This window comes from Haemorhous mexicanus, chromosome 3 (genome assembly GCF_027477595.1).
Source record: "Haemorhous mexicanus isolate bHaeMex1 chromosome 3, bHaeMex1.pri, whole genome shotgun sequence".
In the NCBI taxonomy this organism is placed as follows: domain Eukaryota; kingdom Metazoa; phylum Chordata; class Aves; order Passeriformes; family Fringillidae; genus Haemorhous; species Haemorhous mexicanus.
In genome coordinates, this window is record NC_082343.1 from 116,374,940 (window position 1) to 116,392,196 (window position 17,257).

Below are 17,257 nucleotides of genomic sequence, written 5' to 3' on the forward strand. Positions count from 1 at the left end.
CAGCAGGGTGGGTCTCTGTGGACAATAATCCAGCTGTGTGGGGTTTATGGAAGGTTTGCCCCTTTCCTGCTCACGGGGAATAAAATAAAGTTCTGGAGACTCAGCACCTCCACTGAGAGGCCTCTAACAAACATGAAACCACAGAGATGGTTTCTTGTGCACCTCAGGGGGCAGGGAGGCAGCCCAGCACTGAGTCCTCACAACCCAGGGACACTGGGAAGTTCACATCCAGGGAAAGCCAAGAGAAACCTGGGAGCCCTGGCTGCTACATCTGAGCAAGGTTCAGTGACATTCATCAGTGCCACCTGGCCAAATTAACCAGCTCCAAATGCACCTTCCCTCCCTGAAGCAGCTCCTTCACCTGCTGCCATGTTATCCCTGCTGCTGCATCCAGCTCCAGCTCCTCCCTCCTCTCTTGGCTGCATGGGGTGGGCACCCACCCACAGCCTCAAGCTGAGGGTCTTCTGCACTTTTTGGAGATGCTTCATCACCACCTAAACGGGAGCTGCTCTGTTCCAGACAGCCTGATCAACCACACCAGAAAAATTAAATCACCTGATGTGTTGGATCACCCATATTTACACAGCAGGTGGGGTTTTATCCCACACAGTTTATGGCAAAGCAAGCTGGAAATTCAAATGCCAGAATGGTTTGAAAGTGAAGGAACTTGAAAGATATCCCACTCCAACCCCTGCCATGGGCAGGGACACCTTCCACTATCTCAGGTTGATCCAAACCCTGTCCAGCCTGGCCTTGGACACTTCCAGGGATCCAGGGGCAGCCACAGCTTCTCTGGGAAACCTCTGCCAGGGCCTCACCACCCTCACAGCCAAGAATTCCTTCCCAAATCCCATCCCTTCCTGCCCTGTGGCAGTGGAAGCCATTCCCTGTGTCCTGTCCCTCTATCCCTTGTCCCCACTCCCTCTCCAGCTCTCCTGGAGCCCCTTTAGGCTCTGGAAGGGGCTCTGAGCTCTCCCTGGATCCTTCTCTTCTCCAGGTGAGCACCCCCAGCTCTCCCAGCCTGGCTCCAGAGCAGAGGGGCTCCAGCCCTTGGAGTATCTCTATATATCTCCATTTCTCCCTCCTGAGCAAAGCTGAACCAGGGCTTGGAGCAACCTGGGACAGTGGAAGGTGTCCCCTCTGTCCATGGCAGGGAATAGAACAAGATGAGCTTTAAGGTCCTTCCCATCCAAACCATTCTGGGATTCTATAAAACCTAACCAAGGTCCCTGCAGGACACTCCACTCCACAGGACTTGTAGATGTGGCCAAAAACTTCAAAACACCCTGAGAAGACACCCAGAAGTCATTAGCCAGCAGCAGAGTGGATGATAGGAGATTAGCAGCAGCACAGCCCATGGTAATTAAATTCCTACAAAGCGCCGCCACCGCTTGGATTTGGGATGCTGGATCACGGATCATTCAACACACACTGTGCTCTGCCTTGTGCTTCCCTTCCAAGAGATCAGGAAGAAACACAACCAAAAAAACTCTTCTCAAGCTGTTCCTGGCTGGAGAGGACCAACACAGCCAGTCCTTGGAAAAGGCAGGAGGGGAGATGGCAAACCCCACCCAGACGTGCATCCAGTGTGGAGACTGCTCCTACAGAGACAGGAAGGTAGAAAACATCCAGAAGATGCTGCAGGGCAGATGTAGCAATAACAGCAGTTAGGAAGGGCAGAGTAACACTGTTCTGTTTATTGGAAGGCTAAGAGAGAGGTCAGGCAAGGAGGGATCCAAGGAACCTGACCAGAGCTGGAGGTGAAGGAAGGAATTAACTTTTCAGCTGCACAAGGTGTCTTCAATCACCGAGCAAGATGAGATGGGTTTTGGAAAGCCACGGGTTATAAAAGTTAAGCTGAGGGTTAGATGGAGCCTGCAGAGAAAGAAATTGATCAATTTAAGACCTACTCACCAAATATTCAATAATGCAGCACTGACCAAAGGAGGTCTCTGCTCTGGAGCAGCACCCTCCTGCCCCAGGCCTGTGCTTGTGCTTCACACCTCTGCGGAGGCCACTTCTGGTAAATGCTTTAGGATCCTCCCAAGTCAGAGGTGATTCTGCCAGCTCCCAGGGCTGGGAACTCAGGGATATTAGGAAGAATACAGCAGGACTCTCAGTTTGAGGGCTGCAAACTTAATGAGCAAACACAGCACTTCTTTTGACCTCAAAAATTACTTTTTAGGATAAAAGAGAGGTCTTAAAAAAACACGATGAAATGCTTCAACCAATGGCACTACTGCATGGAGCCTCTTCCTTAGCATCCCAGAGCAGATGTGCTGCACTCAAAATGTCTTTGTCTATTAAAACTGTGTCAGCTTCAGAGACTCCAAAACTCCCTGTGGCATAAACAGAATTTCTAATGAACAGCTGCAGGATACAGGAGTGGCCACACAAAATGCAGCTGCTGAGATCGTTTTCTTTGCCCCCCTCTCTCACCAGCTTTTCCCTGCTGCCCAAACCCCACTTCCACCCATTTGGGTCTCTCCTGTCCTCCTTCTCTCCCAGCCCTGCTGCCTCACTGTTCCTTCTGCACCCTCCACACATCTCCTGGTCCAAAAGAACCCTTGACCTCTCCTGCTGGAGTTTTGCTGCTGCTTTCCCTGCTCGCACCAAGGAAGTGCAAAAGGGACAAATTAAGGAGAAGAACGTTATCAAAAAACCAAAGCCTGTAATTCCAGAGAACAAGAGCAATCCTCAGGGAAGGATTTATCTTGAGTGAATTGAAACTCACTAATAGATTTTTTAGCTCCCACGCTGCCTTCCAGGCCAAGGCACCAAAGCATGGCTCCTTGTGTGAGCTGGGGGAGCACTTTTAAAATGCCTTTGAAACCCAAAACTTGTCAGGCTTAAAGCCTGGTCCAAATGCACTTCACAGCTGCTCTCCTGAATTTCATAGTGTCCTCTTAGCTGGATAAAGAGCTGGAATGATTATTTAGTCAAGTGCCTGTAATGGCCCTGCAATGCTCAGCATGGTATTTTGAGAAAAATATTTGTGGTGTCAACATGCCCCCGTGAGTTCTGGGAACAGCAGCACAAATGAAGCTGAATTCTTACTGTTTGATGCCTTCAGTTTTCCATGGGGTTCTCCAGTACCCCATAAAGAGCCTCAGTTCCCTATTTCCAGAACATTTAGACAGAGTTACTGCTTTGGTGAGCTCCATCCCTCAAATCTGAGTGCAAACAGTTGATGGATTCAACAGTTATTGGAAGAGTAACGGGTAAGAGCAGATGCCAAAGTCCTGTTTTATTAGAACCCTCAGACAACATTAAAGAGCATCTGATGCTAAGCAATGTGTCTTTTGAAGGAAATTTTTATTAACTGGTGTTGAACATGAAAGCCAATTAATACCTTGTGGCTTTGAGACAATCTGTCTGCTGCAATCACAGCAAGCCCAAATGCTCCAGCCACGAGTGGTGAGACTGCTGCTGTCTCTGAGCACCTCAAAGCAGCCAAGTTTTTGCAGAGTTAGTGGTTTAACAGCTCCCCTGGACTGGCAGCAGGATTTTCAGGACAGAGCTTGTTCGTAGGGCTTTGAATAGTTCACATCACAAACGTGATTCCATGGCCAGGAGGGGAAATTCCCAGAGGAACCATGGATATTGTGGGTACACCTGCACTGCAGAGAGCACCCACATAACCCTCACCATGCAGTCCCTCCTGCCTGCCCACGGCACAGCGTGGAGGGAACCCAAATGTCAGCAGAGAGGGCACCTTTGGGAAGGCTGGAGCTCCTTTGGCTCCCAAATCCCCCAGGCAGGAATCTCCAACACACAGCAGCTATGTTTGGAGGGAAGAGGGGCCAAATGTCCTCAGAGCAGCTCGAAAAATGGGCCAGAGTGCCAGCACAAGGCTCATGCAGATGAAGGAACTGCTTCCAACACAAGCTGCTGTCTCCCAGCCATCATCCCAAAGATCAGACTGGTTCCAACTCACGGAACTGGTTCCAGCTCACTTCAGGGACCGTTTGGAAAATAGATGGTGAGAGGTGCTAATGGATGAGCAATCCACAAACGCCTCTTCTGGCCATTCCCAGCAGTTATTTTGGACAGAAGAGCCAGCCCCAGCATCTCAAGCTGTGCCATCTCACTCTCATCTCAGTGCTGGAGCCATGAATGGTTCTGATGGCACAAAATTTCCCTGAGGGACAGCAGAGCTCTCTCCCCTTCAGCCTCACACCATCCCAGGCTGGACAGGGTGTGAGTTTTCTACTGCTACCCACTGCACAAAGGCTGCTGGTGGCCAGAGGAAACACCTGATGGCCAGCCAGGAAAAGGGGAGCCATTCCCAGGGGCTGGGGAAGCTGCTGGCAAACACAGCTCCGCTGTGAACATGCCACAAGGATGGACACAAAGGCATCAGCCTGGAACAAAGTCATTAAGATGGGCACAAAATTCACAACTCAATTTGGCCTCTGCAGAGAATTAAAAAAATAAAATTAAGGAAGCACTGGGATGGCTGTGTTAGATCAAGCCAATGATCCATTCACTTCAGCCCCTCACTCCTCATTTCCAGCCTCTTTGGTGTAAAATAACCACAAATCATAGTCATGGAACAGTTTATTCAGGACAATTTGCCCCAAACCATTCACAAATAGGAGTTGTAGGAGTCCTTGAAGAACAACAGCTGTCCACAAAAATATCTTTTTTTTTTAAGCAATCACAGACATTATCAATAGTACAGAGTGTGAACTGTAAAAAAAAAAGGGAAGGGAAGGGAAGGGAAGGGAAGGGAAGGGAAGGGAAGGGAAGGGAAGGGAAGGGAAGGGAAGGGAAGGGAAGGTGAGGGCAGGGCAGGGCAGGGCAGGGCAGGGCAGGGCAGGGCAGGGCAGGGCAGGGCAGGGCAGGGCAGGGCAGGGCAGGGCAGGGCAGGGCAGGGCAGGGCAGGGCAGGGCAGGGCAGGGCAGGGCAGGGCAGGGCAGGGCAGGGCAGGGCAGGGCAGGGCAGGGCAGGGCAGGGCAGGGCAGGGCAGGGCAGGGCAGGGCAGGGCAGGGCAGGGCAGGGCAGGGCAGGGCAGGGCAGGGCAGGGCAGGGCAGGGCAGGGCAGGGCAGGGCAGGGCAGGGCAGGGCAGGGCAGGGCAGGGCAGGGCAGGGCAGGGCAGGGCAGGGCAGGGCAGGGCAGGGAAGGGAAGGGAAGGGAAGGGAAGGGAAGGGAAGGGAAGGGAAGGGAAGGGAAGGGAAGGGAAGGGAAGGGAAGGGAAGGGAAGGGAAGGGAAGGGAAGGGAAGGGAAGGGAAGGGAAGGGAAGGGAAGGGAAGGGAAGGGAAGGGAAGGGAAGGGAAGGGAAGGGAAGGGAAGGGAAGGGAAGGGAAGGGAAGGGAAGGGAAGGGAAGGGAAGGGAAGGGAAGGGAAGGGAAGGGAAGGGAAGGGAAGGGAAGGGAAGGGAAGGGAAGGGAAGGGAAGGGAAGGGAAGGGAAGGTGAAAACACACCAAGTACTCAGTTTCACAGCTTCCTGCAGCAGCAACTTCCACAGATAAGCTCTGCAAGCAGCCCACAGAAACTGTGTCTGCCCCTCGATCCCTGGAAGTGTCCAAGGCCAGGTTGGAGAGGGCTTGGAGCACCCTGGGACAGTGGAAGGTGTCCCTGCCCATGGCAGGCAGGTGGAATGGGATGAGCTTTAAGGTTCTTTCCCATCCAAACCATTCTTGGTTTTAAGGGATTTCCTTTCACCAGCTTCAAACCCAACCCTTCCTAATTCAGTCCCTGCTCCCTTCTCCAGCATTACACACATCCACAGGGATGTGGAATGACAGGACTCACACCCAAATCACAGCAGATCCAAAGGCACAACAGTCCCAAAGCCACCATGGGAGCAAGAAGTGCCACCTTACCTTCTCCAAGCTGCCTGACATCCCACCACATGCTCCTCTCTGCACCAGGCAGCACAAATCTTTTCAATCCTGGCAGCCAGCAGAGTTGGCAGGGAAGCAGAAACACAAGGATCCTACTGCCAAGGGATAATTCCAGCACAAATCTGCACTTCTGCTATTGTCTCCCCCTTCCTGATGGACACCCTGGCTCTCCAGAACACTCCTTTTGTGGAGCAGCCCTCCCTCTCTTTTATCCAGCGGCCTCTCTAACATCTTTGTTCTGTTCCCATTCCACTCATTTCCCAAATTTGTGCCTAGTTTTCTTTTTTTTTTTTTTAATTGCTCTCAATATGTCACTCTATATTAGTCAACAGCAGATTTATTTAAACGTGTCAATGCTGTTGCTTAGCAGATCTGACTGTGCTTTACCATTTCAGCCTCCTTCAGAGTCACATGTTTCCCTTCCCAGAGCTCCCCAGCATGTTTGGATCACCAGGAAGTTTGAGGAAAACAAAAATAAGTCTGATTCTAAAGGCAGGCCACTGGCCTGCCCGGGAAAACTTCAGGAAAACAAAAAAAACACCTCGAAAAACAACCAAGAAGAGGAATTCTGCCCCAAAACCCACATGGTTTTATTTCTCTGTTAGGAAGCAGCACCAGGTTCTGGTTTTCTTCCATTTTCTACCTTTTACCCATGAGTTTCAATAGGAATAATCAAGTAAATGATCATCCAGAGCTTTGGAAAGGGTCTGATACAGAGCCAGTATCAGCTTTCCCCTGCAGCAGCTAATTTTAGGAAATGGCCTTCATCCACTCTATAAAAGGCTGGGAACACCCAGGTGAGAGCATGTTCTGACCTTTGAAATTAGATTTGGGTCTTTGCTGAGGCAGAGAGAGAAGATAATGTGCAGCTAAATCCCCCACAGGAAGTTTTCAGCTCAGGCTTTCCAAGCTCCCCACAGTGACGGTGTTGATTTGGCCACTGCCCCCAGATTCCAACTTGCACATTCACAGCTGAGCGACTGGAGGGCCCCAGTGGCTCCAAGCAGCATTAGCTCCACACATAAACTGTGGCACAGCTGTCCCAAAATGTTGATGGAATCATGAAATCACAGAATCACCAAGGTTGGAAAAGCCCTCTGAGATCGCTGAGTCCAAACTCACAACCCAGTGCTGCCAAGCCCACCCTAAACCATGTCCTAAACACGACAAAATTATGAAAAGGACTAAGCAAAACCAAGGAAACATCACCCTTCTGCAATCCACTGAAGCAGAACAATCCCAAACTCCCAAGAGCACCCCAAAACCTGCCGTGTGGCCACCAGCAGATGCCAAGTCTGCACATTCATCGAGGGCTCTGACTGTGAGATCACTTCCACGGCTTGGCTCCACTCCAGGTGCATTTCCCTCACTGCCCCTAAGCCAGCCTCACCTTCTGCCCCAAAATCTGCAGCTCAACCACCACCCTGCATCCCTCCCATCCAGGCTGGCTTAAATCCCAGAATCCCTGAGTGGTTTGGGCTCATCTCCTTCCAGCGGGGATGCCACTCCCTAGATCAAGTTGCTCAGGGCCCCATCCAACCCGGCCTAGGGGGAATTAAATCCCAGAATCTGATGCCATCAACACCATCTCCAGCAGCTGCTAATTCCACGTTCAGAGTGCAGATCACATCCAAGAAACCGGGTTCACAACCTTGGGAACCGACACCACAACCTGAGACAGCCCAGCTGAAGACAAATCCCACAGCAGGACCTGCCAGAACGGCTGCTGATGGGTTTCCAAAAATAACCCAGTCCCCTTTGCATGGTGCCTGATGGCCATTTACTCACAGCCACCTAAAAATAGCCCTTCCCTTTCGGATCGATGACGGGAGCTGACAGAAGTGAAAGGAGCTCATCACTCCACAAACACAGGGCTAAAGGAGATAAAATACTTTGGAAATGCAGCATAGGGAACAATCCCGCTCTGGCCCCGAGACAGCCAGCTGGATGGGCTTAATGATTCTTCTCCAGCACCAGCTGTGATTGAATTTATTTCCATTTGGTGTGATTAAAAAGAAAGAGACAGATAAAAGGGAGAACAAAAAGTCCAAGATTTCAAAAGACACTAAAAATAAAATAAGTTTGTGTGCGTTTGGCACCCTACCTTGACAATTTTTAGATGTGTCAGCCAAGCTCAATAACCCAAAAGGAAGGCACGAGTCATTTATAGGTGGGGAAACAAAGGCATGGAAATGTTAAAATACCAATTCAATCATCAATAAAATCAACAGCAGGAACAGGTTTAAAGGGCAGGCGCTCCTGAGGCACCTGCCTATATCCATGCCCTAAGATCCCTGTGTATTTGCTCTTCCTGGAGCCATTTCAATTGTCTCCATTGCCTGGCAAGTGCAGATGGATGCTGAGGAGTTCAGTGGCTCCTCACCACGAGTTCCAGCCCATTTAGCTGATCAAAGGCTTTGCCGAGCCCGTTGGCACCTGGCGGGGAAAAGGCACTTCCTCAAAATCCCAACGTACAAGTTTAGCAGCAGGAGGCCTGAAATTAATCCCTTTATTTAAACATTAACACCTTTTAAGTGTCTCTAAGCAATTGTGAGGGCTTTATTAGAGAAGGCAACGAAAGCTCTCTCATGAGCAGCCAAGTCAAGAGGAAGCCAGGGTTACCTGCATTCATTTTCTGAGTATTAACTTTGGCAGCACAAACTCACCCTGCAGAGGGTTTGTGCCTGGAATAAAGAGGACAGCAACACCTTGCTGCCAGCTGAAGGCTGTGGGCAGGGATGGATGCAGCAAATCCTCCTGGAATCCATTCCCATGGCCATGAAGAGTAAGAAGATGTGCTGCAGGCAAACTGAACCTCATTGATTTGTCTTCTGAAACCACCCTGGGCAGATGCTGATTACCCTGACAGCAGCAAGGTTTCTGATGTAGCCTCCTGTGTGGATATTCAGCAGGAAAACCAATGACTGGGAGAGGAGCCTGGAGAGCTGGTGGATCCTCCAGCCCAGCACAGTCCAACCTCAACTGGACAAAGCCCTGAGCAATCTCATCTTCCTTTGCCACAAGCAGGACATTGAATTAGAGATTCCAAAGATCCCTTCCAAACTTGTTTGTTCTACAATTCACAGAAATGCCAGAGAGAAGGTGGAAGCCTTTGCTGGAGATATCTGGACTAGATAAAGCTGTAATGGATAATGAAAATAACTCTTAGCAAGCTTTTCATTGGATGTATGAGCTGGTGGCAGCAAGGAGCCTCCCAGCACACTGTGCTTCCCTCTCTTCAACATTTACCTCTGGACACAGGAATACATCTCTCCAGTTAAGACACTTTCACCACTTTCACACTAAAATTCAACGTGTTTTAGTGGCATTCTAGGACTTAATACTTGTAGGAGGTATAAAACATTCATGAGAGCAATGCTGTGAGATTAAATGGGTTGGGCTGGCATTCAAAGACATTTAAGGGACAGCCTTTGAAGGACCAGCTCTCTGCTCAAGCACTACACAATCATTTCCCCAGGTCCTTCTGTGTATCCAACGTGCAGGTAAATACACAAGGTGTGCACACCTCACCCTGGATCCTGTCTGGCTGCTGCAGTGGGAGAAAAAAAGCATGGATTAGATGCTGTCTGAATTGCAGATGTCACCAGGTCTGGCCTTTTTTTTAATGCCTCCCTGTTACTGGAAAGTAATATTGAGTTTCACCAAAGTCAAAAGCTCCTCTCAGGTTCATTTCCCTTTCAACAGCTCCAACAACTGTCTTGCCAAAATCCATAGAAGACAAAATCTATAGTTCCTAGGATTCACATTTTGAAATGGCTCCAAATGAAGAGCAAAGGTTTCACCCTTAAGACACTCTTGCAAGGCACACAGCTACCTCCCTGACTTTGCTGGTCCTGATCCAGATGGGAAAAAAAAAAAATTCCAAAGCACAAGTCAGTTTTTTTGCTGACCAGGATTACCTGGCTTAGTATCAGCAGCCTTCAAGGACATGGTCTAACACACCCGAGTGGAAATCACCAGTGCTGGATGCAGCTCCCTTAAATCCTCTAAGCCTCTGCTTCTCTGCTGGAACAGCTCACTGCTGATAAACTCACTTTCAGACTATTTTCATAAAACTGAAGGTCAGCAAATGATTTGCTAATTAAATCTGTCACATAATTCTCAGCCTGATGCATAACTCAAGCCAGCTCCACCGAGCAGAGCGGCAGGCAGGGGTCAGCTGCCTGCTCTGAGGTGTGACAGGGCTGTGGGGTCACCAGGCCTTGGTGACAGATTCCTCAGAGCCACATCTTGCAGCAAGCTGTGTTCTGCAGCCTCTCCAAGCCCTGCACCCACCTCTGCAGAGTTTGTCCATGTTTAGGGACACGTTCTTGCTTTGGTGCATCCCTTGGCTCTGCACAATTTGTCCTCAGAAGTTGCCCCTTGCCCAGGGTGCCTTTGCAGATGAAGGATGAGACCCTGCACTGATCAATTCCCAGCATCTAAAATGATCCTGACTCTTTTCAAAGTCACTCTGAAGAAACACAACAGTTCTGCCCCCAAAAAACTCTCCAGTCTTGGGAGGTTGTTCTGTTTCCAACCAGAGGAGGGCAACCACACACGTTGACAAGAGGCAGCATCCTTCTGCCTGATACAGAAAAATGCACTTTATTCCCATTCCCAACCACCAGAAGAGTTGTTTCATCTTTCCCATTGTGCCTTATTTATGTCTGTTCCTTTCCTCGTGTATTCCACCTACAGAATCAGAGAATTACAGAAATATTTGGGTTAGAAGGGACCTTAAAAACCATCCAGTGCCACCCCCTGTCACAGGCAGGGACATCTTCCACTATCCCAGGTTGCTCCAAGCCCCATCCAACCTGGCCTTGGACACTTCCAGGGATCCAGGGGCAGCCACAGCTTCTCTGAGCACCCCGTGCCAGGGCCTCCCCACCTTCTGAGTAAGGAATTTCTTCCTAAAATCCAACCTAACTCTGCCCTCTGTCAGTTGAAAGTAGCAGAGTACATTCCCGTGCTAAACAGAACCCGAATTCCTCATTCCTCCTGCTCAGCAGCAGCTCTGCTGGCTGGACCCAGAAGCCATCAAGCTTGTCCAAACTGTGTGTGCCACTGACCTAAGGAGAATTCATCAATCCCAGCTGGGAACTTGGGCACTGGGAGCAAGGAAACTGCTTGTGACACGGCTATAAACAGCAAAGGGACCGGGGAGATTTTCTCCCTCTCGTGTACTCCTGCCTGCCCTGCTCAAATGAACCCTTCAGAGCCTGTGCCAGGCTGCCCTGATGCTCTCCTGCCAATTTTGAAGCATGAGATGGAGGTTAAAGGGTTGGTTGAGGAGAGCAAAGCAACCTTAACTTTTATATCTTGAGGGAGAATATCCTGCAAGTAATGCCATTCCTCAGCACTTAGCTGGAAAACCCAGGGAAAGGCAGGAGCTTGTGGGAGAGGCCCAGGTGACAGCTCTGCACCCTCTCCCTGTGGACATTTCAACAGCTCAGGGCACTGCAGGTACAGGGTGAGACACAGGGATTCACTCAGGACACAAAATGGAACTTCAGCAACCCCATCAACTCTGAGTTTTAAGGATACTCCTTTCTCCATCATCATTATGCTCTGTGGTAAAAGCCACTTTATGAGCCCAGCTAATCTGGGATACTGTTGCATCATCACCTGATGTTGATAAGCAATTATTAAATTAAAAAAAAAAAAAGAGGCAAACAAATCCATGCTTCCCCTCTGGCCTGGGATGCTTTCAGTACCATTATCAGGCTCTGATAAAAAGGGGAAGAAGGAGCTCTGTGGTTTTGGTATGGGCTGCTGTGGTCCTGTTTTGGGCCTGTTCTCTGCCCAAATCCAGGGGTGTAAGCCAGCCATTTTCATGTTCTTGAGCTTTCTCACCTGCCCAAACACCCAGGCCACATCTGACTTGCCTTGGAGGTTTAATTCCTGGTTGTGCCAACCTGTGGATCAATGGCAGCTGGCTGAGGCCACCACTGGGCGAGTGAGTGAACAGAGCAGCCCCTCATGTCCCACACCTGAGCTGTGCTCCCATCTGGGAGCAAAACCTGGATTTAAAACATCCCAGTTTTACACCACTCCATGCCATCCAGTAACAAATAAATCCCACAGCCCGGGGAGGGTTTTTACTCCAGCATGTATAAAGGAGATGTTGAAGTGACAGCAACTTCCCTGCTCGCCTTTTGTGGGGACAATACCAACCAGCAAAGCAGAGACATCCAAACTATCACTCTTCAAAGCAGCAACAGATCTTTCTGTCAAAGGAGAGATTTCACAAGGATGGGCATGGGTGGATTCATGGCAAAACAATCACGCAAAGCGAGAGACACACGACCATTTCTCTTTCCTGAGTGTGGAAAAGCTTTCAGGAGATTTATAAAATTGGAGCTGCTGCTGTTGAACATCTCAAAGGGAAAGGGAGGAAGAGGAAGTGTTTCCCCCATGCAGCTCTCCAGCAGCAGCTTCTGATTGTACTCAGTGGGAAACAAGGAGCACTCTCAGCACCTTCCCTCCCATGGAGCTCCAGGCAGAGGGGAAGCTCAGCAGTTTGCAGGATTTGGGTCCTTGCTTTTGTTCCCCTTCCCTCTCTGCCTCCCCATCCTCCCTTTGGATGGAAAGACTGAGGAGAACAGAGCAATTGAGGAATTTGAAGCCTCACTAGCAGCTACTCTGAATGCAGGCACATGAAGCAGCAGGATTCAGCTGGTGACATTTGGGCCACAAATGAAGTCCCCAAGAGTAATAAACAATCAGGTAAAGAAATCTGGAAAGAAATTACCCAGCACACCTCGTCTTCCTGGCCCCCATGAGATCCATATAAAATGTGTTAATGCATCTGATTATGATCTAAATTATGTACAGAGGCTCCTGCCAAGCACTCTGTGAAGTTTCTTTATTGTTAAGTTGGAAGCTGTTTAAGAACGGTCCAGTCATCATGTTTCAAATTAGATTTGGGGGGAAAAAGAAACCATATTCCTACTTTATTGCTGGCTCAGAACATGGGAGAAGGTCAGAATGTGGGTTTTCTCTGCTGAAGAAAGAGCAGGAAGAGTGGGGACAGAACAGCAGAAGAGCCACTCTGTTCCCTGTCCTTTACTGTCACCTCAGCTGTGTGGCTTTACTGTACCCACACATGCCAGAGAATCACTGCAGTTTCAGCTTGCTACACATTTTTTCCTGGAAGGGGGGTGAAACACCAAGGTGTTCCCATGCACACTCTCCACAGGCCCAAAAACTTTGAAAGAAAGGATTTCTGGAAGAGTTCTGCTGACAGGGGCTGGCAAAACACCATGTGAGATTTCCCTCACACCTCTGAGGGCTACCTGAGCTGCCAGTCCTTTGTGCTGCTTGGAGGCAGGTAAAAAAATTGGTTCTCTCTCCAACTCCAGGACTGGAGCTTTTTAAAAAACAGAGACACACCACTGCCCAGGTGTAAATTCAAATTTGGGAGAGCACCCATAGTTTTAACTGCTAGCTTGACAACTTCAAGAGTGCTGAAAACTCCAGCAGCTCAACCTGTGCTTTCTCTTCTGCTGCTGTCTGGCCAAGATTTTGCTCCATGGATCAGCATCTCCTTCCCCCTGCAGGGTTGGATTCCCAAGTCAGAGCCAAGGTCACCTTGCTCAGAGGAGCTGGATTTTAAAAGGAGGGTCCCTACAGTTATTAAAATCTTCCATCCATTATCTCTGCCCTTCCAAGCTCACAGCTGCAGCCACAACTGCATAAATCTGGACTAAGCAGGGCCCTGTGGAAGTGCAATAGGATATAAATACTTCTTACAGGTTTGTTTTGCTCTATATATGTAAATAAATCATACACACACATATATACATGCCAGATATGTCTGCACCTCATTAATTCACAGAATGATTTGGGCTGGAAAGGACTTTAAAGAGCATCCCATTCCCCCCCTTCCACGGGCAGGGACATTTGGCACTGTCCCAGGCTGCTCCAAACCCTGTCCAACCTGGCCTTGGACACTTCCAGGGATCCAGGGGCAGCCACAGCTTCCCTGGGAATTCTATTCACCTCACCATCACTCTGAGAGTAAAGAATTTCTTCCTAAAATGTCATCTAACCCTGCAGATCTGCAGGAAGTCAGGGATAAGAACTACCATTTCTAGCCACCGTGGTAATGTAGTGGTTTAAACACCCAAAAAATGCTTTAATGTAGGATCACAAGCTGGATCCCAGCCAGGCAACAGCACTGCTTTTAAAGGAGTATTTATCTCCATAAAACACTTCCTAAACAACGTGCTCAGTGCTTGAAAATAAAGCCTTGCTAAACAACCAGGTTTTAACCTGGAATTCTGCATGCTGGCATTCTCTGCTGCTCCAGGTAAGTCTGATTCCCTTACACAGCATGGTGATTTTCCTTTTAAGAAGAAAAGGAATTTTCTCTTTCAGTTTAACTTTGAGGCAAGATGGAAGACCACAGGCTGGCCTCAAAGACATGAGATCTTTTGAACTCCGAGTCAGCAGGCTCTCACAGAAGCTGAGCTCGAGGGCTGCTCTGGAATAAATCAAAAAGGATTTACTCTTTCACTTGAACAAGGCAGGGGAAAAAAACTCCACAGATGCACAGATATGGGGTTGGGGGTGGGGAGACAGCTAACAGGTTTTAAAAAAGTAATAAAAAAGTCAACTTAAGAATGCCATGATGGTTTGATAGTCACAGTCCCATAAGCTGAACACCACCCTGCATGGTTGGATTTCCTGCAGGAAATCACAGGCACAGTTGCTAAGCCTGCTGGAAGCAGTTCAGCCCAAGAATATACGGAGCAGATGCTCCAGGCACGGCTCACAAGGACACAGTGCTCCTGGAGAAACCCTGTGACAGGGAGTCAAAACAGGGGCTTGGGCTGGCCATGTGTCACTGGAGCTACAGTTGTGATCTCTTCACAGAGGAGCAGAGTTCATGGCCAGAAGGGACCCTGAGAGTACCCCGTGTGCTTTGTGCTGAACCACAGCCCATCACACCTCATCCAAGTTTTCCTGAGAGCAGGAATCAGATTTAGCAGCCAGATCCTGACTTGAGTAACTCTGCTGGCTCCCAGGCACAATCCATGTGCTGCTTCCACTCCAGAACTGGGGCTGACAGAGCAGCTTTGTGCAGGATGCTACTGCCCCGTGGTGTCCTTGTGTCCCTGTGCCAGGAAATGCCATTCCCTGGAATGGCAGGAGTGACTCCTTTGCTTCACTCCTGACACCTGTGCTGGAGCCCAAACTCATCAGCAGTTTTGACAATACTCCAGAGCCTGAGTTTGCCTGAAGGAGCTCAGCACAGGGCACAAATTCTCATCCTCTGGCTTCCTTACAGGAGTGACAAGAAAACTGGGGAAGGAGAAATGTGCTGCTGGCAGCAATTCCAGCCTCTGCAGTGGGATTGGAAGGCTCCCTGACAACCACACACCCTCACCAGAGCTGTGATCAGCACCCATGGACTAATCCTCACACCTTGATTACAAAGAGTTTGAGGACAAGAATCTGCCCAGAGAATGATGCTAAAGAAGAAAAATGTTCAGAGCCCAACTTCCCCCTGAGCTGTGCGCAGGGATTTGGATGCCAAGGCCCCAGACACTGAGCTCAGACCATCAGTGACATTCAACACTGCTTTTAAAATCAGAATTGAAAACTGCTGAAACCAGAATATTGTGAAATGCTGCTTCTTCTCCTGCATTTCTGCCAAATGAATTTGGCTAAAACTTTCAGCAATTAATGGATGATTAAATGAAAGAACTGATGGCCAAAAAATATGTAAGGAGCTTGATTAAAGCTCTGGGGGTGACACTGTGCTGGTCCTGCCCTATTTTTACAAGCTTTTCTCATCTCAACATTATTTCAACTGGACTATGGGGAGGAGGAGAGTGTTGTTAGAAGGGTGTGAGATGTTTTGGTGAATTATGTTAAAATCCAGCAAGGGAAGAAGCAACTTAACCCCAGGCCTGACACTGCAGAGCTGCTTTGTGCTTTACCTGTTGTCCCTCAGCTCCTTGGCTCAGACCTGTCCCACATCCCACATCGACTCCTTCTCCACCTCTCTTCTTTCTCCCAGTGCTGATCTCAAGGGTTTTCCTCCTGTTTTAACAGAAAAACACAGACAAAACCACATGGACTCAAGAAATAAGTTATGCATGGCCTCGAGGCGTTGTGCAAGAGAGGCACTCTGACACAAACATTCCTTCTGGACCTCTCCAAACAGGGATTGAGCAGCCTGGGGCTGTGGAAGGTGGCCCTGCCCATGGAAGGGTGTGGAGTGAGATGAGCTTTAAGGTCCCTTCCCTCTCAGACCATTCTGGGATTCTGTGATTTATGACGTGGTCTTAAGCCTGGAAGCTCCACAAATTTGACAGTTTGGGCTGCTGGGGAGTAAGGGAGGCTGAAGGGGGAATCAGGCACAAATGAGACCACCTGGAGAAGGGATATTGCAAATAAAAGGGATCAGATGTGGGTCATCAACTCCCTGCTCCATCAGCTCTGAGCCCCTTCCAGGCATTCTCAGCTTTCTCAGCTCATTTCACCCAAAATTCTTCCTGTACAACACCTGATAATTGGCAGCTCTCAGGCTACATCCATAGGATCATTTCCCACAAAAATATTAAATAAAGTCATTATCTCCATTGTTCCATAAGTGCCAAGGTCCAAGAGGATCACTGCAAGCCACCCAGCCCGACCTGTTCCCGTGACACACCACAAGTTCCACCCACCAAGTCCAGCCTCAAGCCCAGCAATTCCCACCAATTCTTCATCCAGTTTCTCCCCTAGCTCAAATCCTCTCTCAGCCACACCTCTGCTGCAAACAACTCCTCTGATCTCAGCAGACAAACAGACAAAAAAAATTAAAAGAAAAATAAAATACCTTTTGTTAAGAAAAGCCCAAGGCTCCAGGATTATCCTTCTCGGGTGAAGTCAGTGGCATTTCCCTTTGTTTTAAAACAAAAAGGATCATCCACATCCTGCCTTCACCCTCCCACACAGCCTCTGGGACAGCAGAGCATCTCAACCTCCCTCTCCCCACCCTGACTCTCACTAATGTGTTCCATACTCGCAGCCTCTCCCCAGTCCCAGCTCCCGGCAGGGAGTCAGGGCTGGTCCTTGGAAGCTGCTGCTGCTGCTTATAAAGGCTGCTTCCATCCCTTTCACTTCCATCCCCTTCCATCCCTTTCACTTCAGCTGGCAAAACACTTCCTGAGTGTATCCCACATCTTTGAGATACAAAGGAGGAAACACATCGTGCTGGGAGCTGGTCTCTCCTGGCAGGCTGCAGGTCCTGGCACGGCTCCATCAGCTACAAAATGTTTGCAGAAACAAGAACAGCCAGGACCCTTCTACCCCTCCTTCCTTCTCTGATTGCAAAGTTCCTCCCAGAGTTCTCCAGAAGAGTGAAGATGTTTCTCAACAGCCACAGCTGAGGGTTTCATCTCAAC

General features: G+C 49.2%; 1 protein-coding gene across 9 annotated transcripts in view; it reads right to left on the reverse strand.

Moving 5' to 3' along the window:
* Window positions 1–17,257, reverse strand: part of EXTL3 (exostosin like glycosyltransferase 3) — a 136,138-nt gene that overhangs the window by 34,352 nt on the left and 84,529 nt on the right. For 5 of the 9 annotated variants that reach the window (XM_059843132.1, XM_059843129.1, XM_059843130.1 and 2 more), the window contains one exon: window positions 15,806–15,908. The exons of 3 other annotated variants lie outside the window; for them this stretch is intronic. The gene's annotated coding sequence lies outside the window, so the exon portion shown is untranslated. Of the gene's footprint in view, window positions 1–15,805; window positions 15,909–16,689; window positions 16,712–17,257 lie in introns of those variants that run through there. One more of the 9 variants, XM_059843136.1, reaches the window with a different exon arrangement.